This window comes from Macaca fascicularis, chromosome 1 (assembly GCF_037993035.2).
Source record: "Macaca fascicularis isolate 582-1 chromosome 1, T2T-MFA8v1.1".
Taxonomy (NCBI): Eukaryota; Metazoa; Chordata; class Mammalia; order Primates; family Cercopithecidae; genus Macaca; species Macaca fascicularis.
In genome coordinates, this window is record NC_088375.1 from 81,834,611 (window position 1) to 81,846,825 (window position 12,215).

At 41.5% G+C, this 12,215-nt stretch overlaps 1 protein-coding gene and 1 pseudogene across 1 annotated transcript in view; both read right to left on the reverse strand.

Moving 5' to 3' along the window:
- Positions 1-10,278, reverse strand: part of TP53BP2 (tumor protein p53 binding protein 2) — a 104,146-nt gene extending 93,868 nt beyond the window's left edge. Inside the window, exon 1 of the mRNA XM_045397704.2 lies at positions 10,167-10,278. The gene's annotated coding sequence lies outside the window, so the exon portion shown is untranslated. The remainder of the gene's footprint in view (positions 1-10,166) is intronic.
- LOC102124492 (dihydrofolate reductase pseudogene) lies at positions 1,591-2,554 on the reverse strand (annotated as a pseudogene).
- Positions 10,279-12,215: the final 1,937 nt, after the last annotated feature.

The following is a 12,215-nucleotide window of genomic DNA, read 5'->3' on the forward strand; positions in this document are numbered from 1 at the left end:
GTACATGGAGGTAACCCCTGAGTCTTTGCTTGTCTAAAAATGTATTTTACCTTCACCTTTGATTATTTGGGTGAATATAGATTTATCGGTTGAAAATAACTTTCTAGAATTCTGAAGGCATGGTTCCATTGTTTTCAGATTCCTTTTCAAGACAAGATCTCTTCTGTCCCCCAGGCTGGAGTGCAGTGGCACAACTACGACTCACTGCAGCCTCGGACTCATGGGCTCAATTGATCCTTCCATCTCAGCTCCCTGAGTAGACGGGAATACAGGTGTGCGCCACAATGCCCAGCTAATTTTTGTGTTTTTTGTAGAGATGGGGCTTTGCTATGTTGCCCAAGCTGGTCTCAACTGATCCACCTGCCTTGGCCTCCCAAAGTGCTAGGATTACAGGCGTGAGCCACTGTGCCCAGCTAGTTTTTCTTTTATTCTCTCTCTACTTCCTTCATTTCTCAAAGGCATCTCAAACTCAGTGGGCCCAAAACCAAAGTCAAACTCCATCAGAATATCCTGCTACTTACAACTTTAAAATATATCTTAAATCAGAAGTTCTTACTACATGCAACTCTTTGGTTCAAGCAACCATCATCCCTCACTTGAACTTAGAATTGGTTTTCCTGCTTCTGTATTTTTTAAAATTATAGAATATTTCAAATAAACCATGTGTGGTTTTATTCTTTTTACTACATAAAAAGAATGAAGATGTGCCAGGTGTGGTGGCTCACGCCCATAATCCCAGCACCTTGGGAAGCTGAGGTGGGCGAATCACTTGAGGTCAGGAGTTTGAGACCAGCCTTACCAACATGGTGAAATCCCGTCTCTACTAAAAATACAAAACACAAAAATTTATCCGGGCATGGTGGCGTGCACTTAGTCCTAGCTATTTGGGAGCCTGAGGCAGGAGAATTGCTTGAATTTGGGAAGGCGGAGGTTGTAGTGAGCTGAGATTGCACCACTGCACTCCAGCCTGGGCAACAAGAGGGAAACTGTCTAAAAAAAAAAAACTATATATATATATATATATATATATATATATATATATATATATATATATATATGGAGAGCTTATATACTTAAACATGGAATTGCTTTAAGTGTTTGGCATTCGCTGTTTCCGTGCATGCCAGCAGCTTCTTACTGCAAACACCTGGGACTTACTATAGAGCAGCTGGAGTACGTTCCACCCACCCACAGCCAGGGAGCTGACAACCAAGGAAGAGAGGGGAATCAACACTCCAGTTTTCTCCCCCTCCATTTCCCTGTATCTCAGCAGTATGGAGCTTGTCACCAGTGAGAACCTGCTCGCTGACTTTAAACTGGTTTTCTTACCTTCTCAGTTCAGTTTTTCCATACCTCAACCCATGGTTTCTGGTATGACCTAGCAAATAAACTGCTTTCACTGAAATTTCAGTCTTGGAATTTACTTTGGGTTCCCCAATCTAAGACAGAAACATACTCATTTTCCCATCACTGGACTTCCAGGTTGTTTTCAATTTTTCACTGTTACAAACAAGGCTGCAACATTTATTTACAAACCTCTGGATATACACATAGGAAGCTTTTGGTATTTCCACTAGCGAAACTGCTCAGTTGAAGGGTATGTGGATCTTCATCTTTAATAAATATTACCAACATTTGAAAAGCCCGACAATGTCAAGGACTGGCAAGAGTGTCACATGCGATGGGTGTGGAAAGGCAGCTCACTGTAACAGGTGCTGGGGACTCAGTCGGGGTCTTGGAGAAGCACTTATTTATAGCAAGAATGTTTCATAAATGGTATCTGACAGAGTCAAGAGTAGTGGGGAATAAAAACAAGTGGCTTAGAAATAATTATAGATCTAAAGTCAATAAAATGCTTTTTTTCTAATGTAAAAATACATACTTTTTTTAGAGGGAGGGGGAACAACTTAAACCAGAAAACACCTTCATATTAATCATTCTTCTCATATACTTCAAATTTGTACTTAATGCCTTTCTCCTCTTGGACATCAGAGAGAACACCTGGGTATTCTGGTAGAAGTTTATATTTCTCCAAATCAATTTCTGGAAGAAAGGTGTCACTTTCAAAGTCTTGCATGATCCTTGTCACAAATAGTTTAAGATGGCCTGGGTGATTCATGGCTTCCTTATAAACAGAACTGCCACCAACTATCCAAATCATGTCTACTTTATTTGCTAATTCTGGTTGTTAGTAAGTTTTAAGGCATCATCCAGACTTCTGGCAAGAAAATGAGCTCCTTGTGGAGGTTCCTTGAGTTCTCTGCTGAGTACTAAATTAATTCTACCCTTTAAAGGTCGATTCTTCTCAGGAATGGAGAACCAAGTCTTCTTACCCATAATCACCAGATTCTGTTTACCTTCTACTGAAGAGGTTGTGGTCATTCTCTGGAAATATCTGAATTCATTCCTGAGCGGCGGCGAAGGCAGGTCCCCATTCTTGCCGATGCCCATGTTCTGGGACACAGCGACGATGCAGTTTAGCAAATGAACCATGACAGCAGCTGGAGCACCTCCGAGCCCGCTCGTTAAAACAGAACGCGCGGTCAAGATTGGCGCGAAATTGTCCATTTTTAGTTATTTGTTGTATATGTTTGATATGGTTGACTGTGTCCCCACCCAACTCTCATCTTGAATTATAGTTCCTGTAATCACCACGTGTCACCGAAGGGACCAGGTGGAGATAACTGAATCATGGGGGCAGGTTTTTCCCATGCTGTTCTCATGATAAGTCTCACGAGATCTGATGGCTTTATAAAGGGCAATTCCCACGCACATGCTCTCTTGCCTGTCGCCATGACTTTGCTCCTCATTCATCTTTAGCCATGATTGTGAGGCCTCCCCAGTTATGTGGAAATGTGAATCAATTAAACTTCTTTCCTTTATAAATTACCCAGTCTTGGGTATGTCTTTATTAGCAGTGTGAGAACAGACTAATACAATGTTGTGAAGTAAGAGCCAAAGTTCTTTTTTTTTTTTTTTTTTTTTTCCTATATGGATATCAGTTTTCCCAGGACAATTTGTGGCATAGATGTTCCTTTCCCTGTTTAATTATCTTGGCCCTTTTGTCAAAAACCAATTGACTATATAAATGCAGGTTTGTTCCTTGGCTCTCCATCCTGTCCCACTGATTTATATGTCTCACGGTATCCATGCCCTCTTTCCCCTACAAAGCATTCTCTCTTCTTCAGTGCCCTGTCCCACAGGTTTAAACCTTATCAGCAGCCCTAATCTCTAATCTCTGCCTCCTCAGGTCAGAGGAGTCCTCTCATGCTCTGTTTGGTCTCTACCTAGTGCTGTCATAGCCTAGGAATTGCTCCCAGATAGATAGCCAGGGCGAATGGGGCTCACCCCATGCGTTTTCTTTTCCTCAAGGATCACAATCCTGGACTGTCTTGTTGTTTAATGCCTGAAACAGTTGCTTCATATGTTTCATCTAGTTTTATGTTTGTTCATGGCAGGAAGGCTAGTCCAGTGCCAGTTATTGCATCTTGACCAGAATTAGAAGCTACAGCTTTGGCTCCTAACCATAAGTTGTAGTGCCTCCTAAAGCTGAATGAAACCTTGCAGGAACTCTGAGCAGCAGCAGCAGCAGCAGCAGCAGCAGCAGTAAGAGCAGCAGCTACAGCTTGTGTGTTCCCCAGCAGAGGCTGAAGCTTGTCACTTTTGTTAGTATGCTCAAGGCTGCAAAAATTGAAGTGGGATAGGGTATGCATTAAAAATTCTCAAGAAGGATTTAATCATTTCTTAGAATTCCATGAGGACTGGGAGAGGTTTCTTTTGGTCAGATTATCTGCTTCTTTATATGAATACAAATGCGTAGGTGTTTACTAAGTATCCGATTTCTTCCCCAAATTCAAGGCTACCAAAAGTTCTAGGTAACCATAAAAAGGGATACAAATCACAGCCCTTGTGATTTTGAGGTAGGGCCCAAATACATGACTCAGGTCTAAACATCCTAGCAAGGACATACATGGAACCAACTAGTATCTTCTTGGGCTTCGGGTTAACTGACAGAACTCGTTGAACCAGATAATAGGCTGGCTACTCCCGGAAGGCAAGGTTGAGATGAACTGAGGCCTCATAGCTACAAGCTGGTACAGTCATTTCCGGTGAGTATGTATGTAGGTTTAGATAAGACAATGTTGACTATAAAGATGAGCTGAAGCTGCACATTAAACCAAGGGGTAAGTTAAGCCTACAAACCCAAAACAGATTGAACCTAAAAATGGTGAGCGGTGTTTGCAGATCTTGGTGGACAACGGTAAGGTAAGTGGTCACTTTCAGATAATGCCAGCAGCCTAAATCTTTTTTTTTTTTTTTTTTTTTTTGAGATAGAGTCTCGCTCTGTCGCCCAGGCTGGAGTGCAGTGGCGCGATCTCGGCTCACTGCAAGCTCCACCTCCCGGGTTCACACCATTCTCCTGCCTCAGCCTCCCAAGTAGCAGGGACTACAGGTGCCCACCACCACGCCCGGCTAATTTTTTGTATTTTTTTTTTAGTAGTGACGGGGTTTCATCGTGTTAGCCAGGATGGTCTTGATCTCCTGACCTCGTGATCCGCCTGCCTCGGCCTCCCAAAGTGCTGGGATTACAGGCGCAAGCCACCATGCCCGGCCCTTTTTTTTTTTAATTTATTTTTATTTTAAACTTCAGAATAAGTTTCCAAAAACAAAGGTACAGGGCAATAAACAAAAGGATTTTTCAACAGACTAGAATAAAACCTCTACCAAGTATGTTAGTTCTTGGGCAGCAAGACCTTCAGGACAGCAACAGATTGGTCCATCAAGAGGGCATGGTGGTTCATGCCTATAATCCCAATACTTTGTGGGGAGCAAGGCAGGAGGATTGCTTGAGGCCAGGAGTCCAAGACCAGCCCAGGCAATATAGCAAGACTCCATCTCTACAAAAAATTTTAAAACTTAGCCAGGCATGGTGGTGCATGCCTGTTGTCTCAGCTGCTTGAGAGGCTGAATCAAGAGGATCGCTCAAGTCCAGGAGTTCAAGGCTGCAGTAAGCTATAATCATTCCACTGCACTCCAGCCTGGGTGACAGAGAAAGACCCTGTCTCAAAAAAGAGAGAGAGAGATATCAAAGACCTGCTGAGTCTCTGTTAACAAATGTTTCTTAGACACAAGCAGGGGAAAATTAGCTCCTTTAGGGACAACATAAGTCCACCTAGCTATGCCCCTAAAATAAAGCCCACTTGGTGTTCAAGAACGTCAGTCCCTGAAAAGAAATAGAATGGCTAAAATTATGGGTGCAGTGTCAAACAGAACCCTACTGGAAGCCACCTCTGCCACTTAATAGCCATGTGGTATTGGACAACGTATTTAATCTCTGGAAGCCTCTATTTCCTCATCTGTAAAATAAGGAAAACACTTACTGTGAGAACTAAAGGAGATGGTATACGTAAAATATTTAGCCAAGACCCTGGCCCATTAATAAGCATTCCATAAGGGGTAGCTGCAACTATTTTTACACAGTATTAGAGTCAGATCCCTCCCCACTCAGGACTACTTGCTGTTGGTGTTGATTAGTAAAGCAAAGTCTTTGGAAAACTGAATCTCTCTATCCAGAATCCTCGTCTCCCTTGGCTCTGAAGCCCAGGTCTCCATGGTATTCTTTAGATTCTGCATTCCCCAAGCAAAGTAGCTGTCCAGTCTTACCCCAAACAGTCTGCTGTGGTGTGAATGTTTCCCCAAAATTTATATGTTGAAATTTAATTGCCAATGTGATACTATTAAGTGAGGCCCTGGCTGGGTATGGTAGCTCACACCTGTAACCCCAGCACTTTAGGAGGCTGAGGCAGGCGGACCACCTGAGGTCAGGGGTTCAAGACCATTCTGGCCAACATGGTGAAACACCATCTCTACAAAAATACAAAAATTATCTGGGCATAAGGTGGGTGCCTGTAATCCCAGCTACTCAGGAGGCTGAGGCCAGAGAATCGCTTGAACCTGGGAGGCGGAGGGTGCAGTGAGCCAAGATGGCACCATTGCACTCCAGCCTCAGCGACAAGAGCGAAACTCCATCTCAAAAAAAAAAAAAAAAAAGAAAGGAAGGAAGAAAAGAAGCAAGGCCTTTAAGAGGTGACTAAGTCATGAATGGTATCAGTGACCTTATGGAAGGGATAGTAGGAACTGGCATTTGCCCCTTTTGCCCTTCTGCTTTGTACCATGTGAGGACACAGTGATTCTCCTCTCCAGAGGATACAGCAGAAACATGGCATCTTGGAAGCAGAGAGACTGGGTCCTCACCAGACAGTGAATCTGCCGGTGCCTTGATCTTGGACTTCCCAGCCCCTAGAACTATGAGAAATAAATTTCTGTTGTTTATAAACTACTCAGTCTCAGTCGCAGGTATTTTGTTAGAGCAGCACAGACTAAGAATCTTTTTTTTTTCTTTATGAGATGGAGTCTCACTCTGTCGCCCAGGTTGGAGTGCCAAGGTGCGATCTCAACTTACTACAACCTCTGCCTCCCAGGTTCAAGTGATTCTTGTGCCTCCGCCTTCCAAGTAACTGGGATTACAGGCATGCACAACCATGCCTAGCTAATTTTTGTATTTTTAGTAGAGATGGGGGTTCATCATGTTGGCCAGGCTGGTTTCAAACTCCTGACCTTAGGTGATCCCCCTGCCTCAGCATCCCAAAGTGCTGGGATTACAGGCATGAGCCACAACTCCCAGCCAGAATTTTTAATTCAAGTCATTCCCTCACAGATCTATGCCTTCTCAAAACCCTACACGATTCTTTCTAAGCCTCAGTTTTTGTCTTTAAGTGGGAATCATAATGCCTGTTTTTCCTACTTCACAGGATTGCTATGGGGATCAGATATTATTATACAGGTGAAGTGAAACCTCACGGAGAAATGGGAGACTTAAGTCAAAATGATTGATTCAACTCAAAAAGCAACATCTGAAGAGATGCCAGTGCCTTGACCTTGGACTTCCCAGCCTCTAGAGCTATGAGAAATAAATTTCTGTTGTTTGTAAACTACTCAGTCTCAGTCTCAGCTATTTTGTTATAGCAGCACAGACTAAGAATCTTTACCCCTTTTGAATCTGGGGAGATGCTGGTTCTTGAGTTGAGTCAACCATTTTGGAAAATAATAAAAAGGTGTCTTTCAGGAAAGAGCAAGCAAGTGAGCACAATTCAGGCCATCCACCACAGCAATGACAGAGGAAAAGAAAAGGCAACCTAGCTACCAACTACCAAAATGGTCCAAGACCAAGATAGGGTGCATAGCATGTGGTCAACTCTGTATCTAGAACCCAAGCAGTTAAGTAGAAGGCTGGGAAATCAGATCATCCAGCTGCTCACTCAGTGTGCTTCAGAAAAGAGGTGCTTTCCACAACAGAAGGGCTGCAAAGAGGGCAGGCAGAATCTCTGGGTGTAGGTGTTCTAACTGCAAACGAAATGCCACCCAGATACCTCAAGCAGCAGTAGCAGCATGATGTACTGAAATAATCTAGGGGCAACTAGGGCACCCATGGAGTGGCTGCTAAGAAGCATGTCAGGATGTGTAGGAACTGGAGGTTTGTAAGACAGCGCCAGGGAATAGCAGACTTATTATTTCATCTCAGGTATTACATATGCAAAATATGCATATATTTTTGCATGTGCTGCATATGCAGATATGTTTTGCATGTGCTGCATATGCAGATCTGTTTTGCATGTGATACATATGCATATATGTTTTGCATATGTAAATATGCAGACACGGCAAAAATGTATACATTTATACATATAGTTGCAATAAGGTTATGAAAAATTGAATTAACAATTAAGTTATAACAATAAAACATTTGCAAAAATAAACTTTCAATGGATTAAAAAATGACATTTTTATATAATTGTGAATTATATAAAGGCATAACTTTTTACATTTTAACATCATTGTTTTGTAAGTCTGAATAAGGTTTTTGCCAATGACAAAGTATACATGGTTACTCAGCTTTCCCAGTGAGCCTGTTTCTATCATTATCATGTGCCCAAAAATTGTCACCATATGGAACTTGGAGGTGAAATTATTTACTCCTCTTCTGAGTGTCTCATTTTTTTTTTTTCTAAGTCAGAAAGATCTTTTCATGAGAATTGTTTCAAAACAAAAGATCATATGAGGCTGGGTGTGGTAGCTCAAGCCTGTAATCCCAGCACTTTGGGAGGCCACAGCGGGTGTATCGCTTGAGCCCAGGAGTTTCAGACCAGCCTGGGTAACATGGTAAAACCTCGTCTCTACAAAAAAATACAAAAATTAGCCAGGCATGGTGACAGGTGCCTATAGTCCCAGGTACTCAGGGGGCTGAAGTGGGATGATCACTTGAGCCTGGGATGTCAAGGCTGCAGTGGGCTGAGATGGCACCACTACACTCCTGCCTGAGACTCTCTCAAAAATAAATAAATAAATAAATAAATAAATAAATAAATAAATATTATATGCTTAACCAATAGGAGTAAGTCATTGAATAGTTAATGATACTATGAGATCATTGTAAACGTAAGAGTAATAATAATATTGTGGTTATTTTTTAAGTTCTCTTCTAGTTATATATACAGAACTATATATGGGTAAAATTATATGAGATCTGGGATTTGCTTCAAAATAATAAAGGATGGAAGAAGTAGATGAGGGTGTAAATGAAATGAGATTGGTCTGGAGTTGATAATTGTTGAAGATGAGAAATGGGCATAAAGGGGTTCATTATATTATTATATTTTTATATAGTGTTTCCATTTTTTCATAATAAAATGATTTTTAAAAGTAAGGATATGTCTTCAAATATTTAAGGAGCCACAGCGTAGAAAAGGCTTAGATTCAATGAGTAGAAATCTCAGGAGGAAGTTTGGTTGAGTTAACCAAGAAGGAAATGTTGTGCCTTGAGAGGCCATCACTAGGAAGTGATGATGACTTAATGGTTCTAGGCAATAATCTAGGCAATTGATGGCAGCTAACGTCACAGATAGTTAACTAGACTTTATATGCCTCTTGACAGAAGTATGCAATACTGTCTATGAAGTGCAATTTTATTTTTTTTTTATTTTTTTATTTTTTTATTTTTTTATTTTTTTGAGACGGAGTCTCACGCTGTTGCCCAGGCTGGAGTGCAGTGGCGCGATCTCGGCTCACTGCAAGCTCCGCCTCCTGGGTTCACGCCATTCTCCTGCCTCAGCCTCCTGAGTAGCTAGGACTACAGGCGCCCGCCACCGCGCCCGGCTAATTTTTTGTATTTTTAGTAGAGACGGGGTTTCACTGTGGTCTCGATCTCCTGACCTTGTGATCCGCCCGCCTCGGCCTCCCAAAGTGCTGGGATTACAGGCTTGAGCCACCGCGCCCGGCCTGAAGTGCAATTTTAAAAATAGATTCATTTTAAAATAAAAATAGCTTTATTGAGTACATTAGTTTGTTGCTATAACATATGTCCATAAACTTAATGGCTTCAGACAACACAAACTTATTATTTTGCAGTTTTGTGGATCAGAAGTCCAGTATGGGTTTCACTGGACTAAAATTAAGGTGTCAGCACGCTATACCCTTTTCTGGAAGTTCTAGAGGAGAATCCATTTCCTTGCTGCTGGCAGAATTCAATTTCTGTAGATGCAAAGCCAACATCCCCATTTTCTTGCTGACTGTAACATGGGGGCTGTTCCCAGCTTCCAGAAGTTGTTTTCCTTCACGCACGGCCTCTACCTTCAAAGTGAACTCAAATCCCTCTCCGGTAGCATCCTTATGGTCAACTTTTCTGCCTCCTCTTCCACTTTTAAGGGCACTTGTGATTACATTGGGCCCACCCAGATAATCCAGGATAATCTCTCTATTTTAAGGTTAGCTGATTAACAAACTTAATTCCATCTGTAACCTGAATTCCTTTTTTGCCATAGAGGGAATATATTCATTCCCAGGTTCTGGGGATCAAAACTTGAACATCTTTTAGGGCCGTTATTCTGCCAACCACATTGAGGTATGATTGACACATAAAAAGTTGCAATATTCAAAGTGACGGCTTAGATACATGCATAAGCCTGTGAAAAGATGTCACAACAATCAAGATAATGAACATATCCATCACACCCCAAAGTTTCCTGGTGCCTGTTTGTCTTAGTTTATTCAGGCTGCTATAATAAAATACCTTAGATGGGATGATTTATAAATAGAAATTTATTACTTACAGTTCCGGAGGCTGGGAAGTCCAAAATCAAGACACCAGCAGATTTGGCGTCTAGTGGGGACTCTCTGCTTCATTGATGGCACCTTTTTGCTGTGTCCTCACATGGCAGAAGGAGTGAACAAGCTCTCTTGGGCCTCTTTTATAAGGGCACTAATCCCTTCATGAGGACAGAGCCCTCATTACCTAATCCCTTCCCAAAGACCACACCTCTTCATATTATTGCATTGGGGATTACGTTTCAACCTAACATTCAGCACCCTTTGAAATCCCTACCTCTTTTTTCCTTCCTCCCTAACTCCATCCCCAGGTAGCCACCATCTGATTTCTCTCATTATAGATTACTCTGCATATTCTAGAATTTTATGTAAGTATAATCATACAGTATATACTTAGGGGAGCTGGCTTTTTTCACTTAACATAATTATTTTGAGATTTATCTATGTTTTTATGTATCTCAATATTTCATTTCTTCTTTGTTGTTATCGTGACTGTTAAGTAGTATTTCATGGTCTGGATGTACCAAAATTTGTTTGTCCATTAATCTCTTGATGAACCTTTGAGTTGTTCTCAGGTTTGAGCTATTTCAAATAAAGCTGTTCGGCCAGGTGCAGTGGCTCACGCCTATAATCTCAGCACTTTGGGAATCTGAGGCAAGCAGATCACTTGAGGTCAGGAGTTCAAGACCTGCCTGTCCAACGTGGTGAAACCCCACCTCTACTAAAAATACAAAAATCAGCCAGGTGTGGTAGCACACACTTGTAATCCCAGCTACTTGGGAGGCTGAGGTGGGAGGATCGCTTGAACCCAGGAGGTGGAGGTTCCAGTGAGCCAAGATCACACCATTGCACTCTAGCCTAGGTAACAAGAGTGAAACTCTGTCTCAAAAAAACAAAAACAGAAACAAAAAAACATGAATAAAGCTGTTATGAACACATTAGTGTATAGGTCTGCCTAGACACAGCATGTTCTCATTTCTTTTGGGTAGATGGCTAGGAGTGGTCATATAGTAGCTATATATTTAACTTTTTTAAAAGCTTTCAAGCTATTTTCCAAAGTATTTGCACCATCTTATGTTCCACCAGGAGTGTATGAGAATTCCAGTTACTCCACATTCTTGCCAACACTTGGTATGGTCAGTCTTTTTTCATTATAGCCATTCTAATTAGATTACTAATTAGACAGTGATGTTTCATTGTGCTGTTAATTTGTATTTAACATAAAAATTTAAATACATTAATGCAAGTAATTTTCATGGTTGCTTTCATAATTATTATTAATGTAATCATATTAGTTGATTTTTATTAATGAATTAGTTTAAATAATTAAAATTAGATCATTTAGTAATGACTAATAATGAGGATCTTTTCAGGTATTTATTTGCCACCTAGATATCTTCTTTGGTGAAATGTATCTGTTCTTATCTTTTATGCATTTTTAAAGTTGGGTTGTTTGTTTCTGTATTATTGACTTTTGGGAGTTATTTATGTATTCTGGATATAAACCATTGCCAAAAGCAATCAAACCTGAAGGATTAAGCCTCTTATCTAACTACTGGCTTACAGGAAATATAGGGGACCAAACAACAGGTTAGATCAGCGGTCCCCAACCTTTGTGGCATGAGGGACCAGTTTTATGTAAGACAATTTTTCCACGGACCCAGGTGGGGAGGAGGGATGGTTTCAGGATGAAATTGTTCCACCTCAGATCATCAAGCATTAGATTCACATACAGAGCATGCAATCTAGATCCCTCACTTGTGTAGTTCACAATAGGGTTCATGCTCCTGTAAGAATCCAATGCTGCCACTGATCTGACAGGAGGCAGAGCTCAGGCAGTCATGCTCACTTGCCCGCCACTCACCTCCTGCTGTGCGGCCCCGTTCCTAATAGGCCACGGACCCATGTGTTAGATGACACCAAGGAGACACAATTAGAAAAATCCAAAGAGAAACTCTATAGGTTACATGGTCCCATTTCTTCAAAAGCACCTTGCAAAGGAAAGAGGGAGTGAGAGACGGGCATAGGAAGAGCACACAGATCGAGAGACTGTG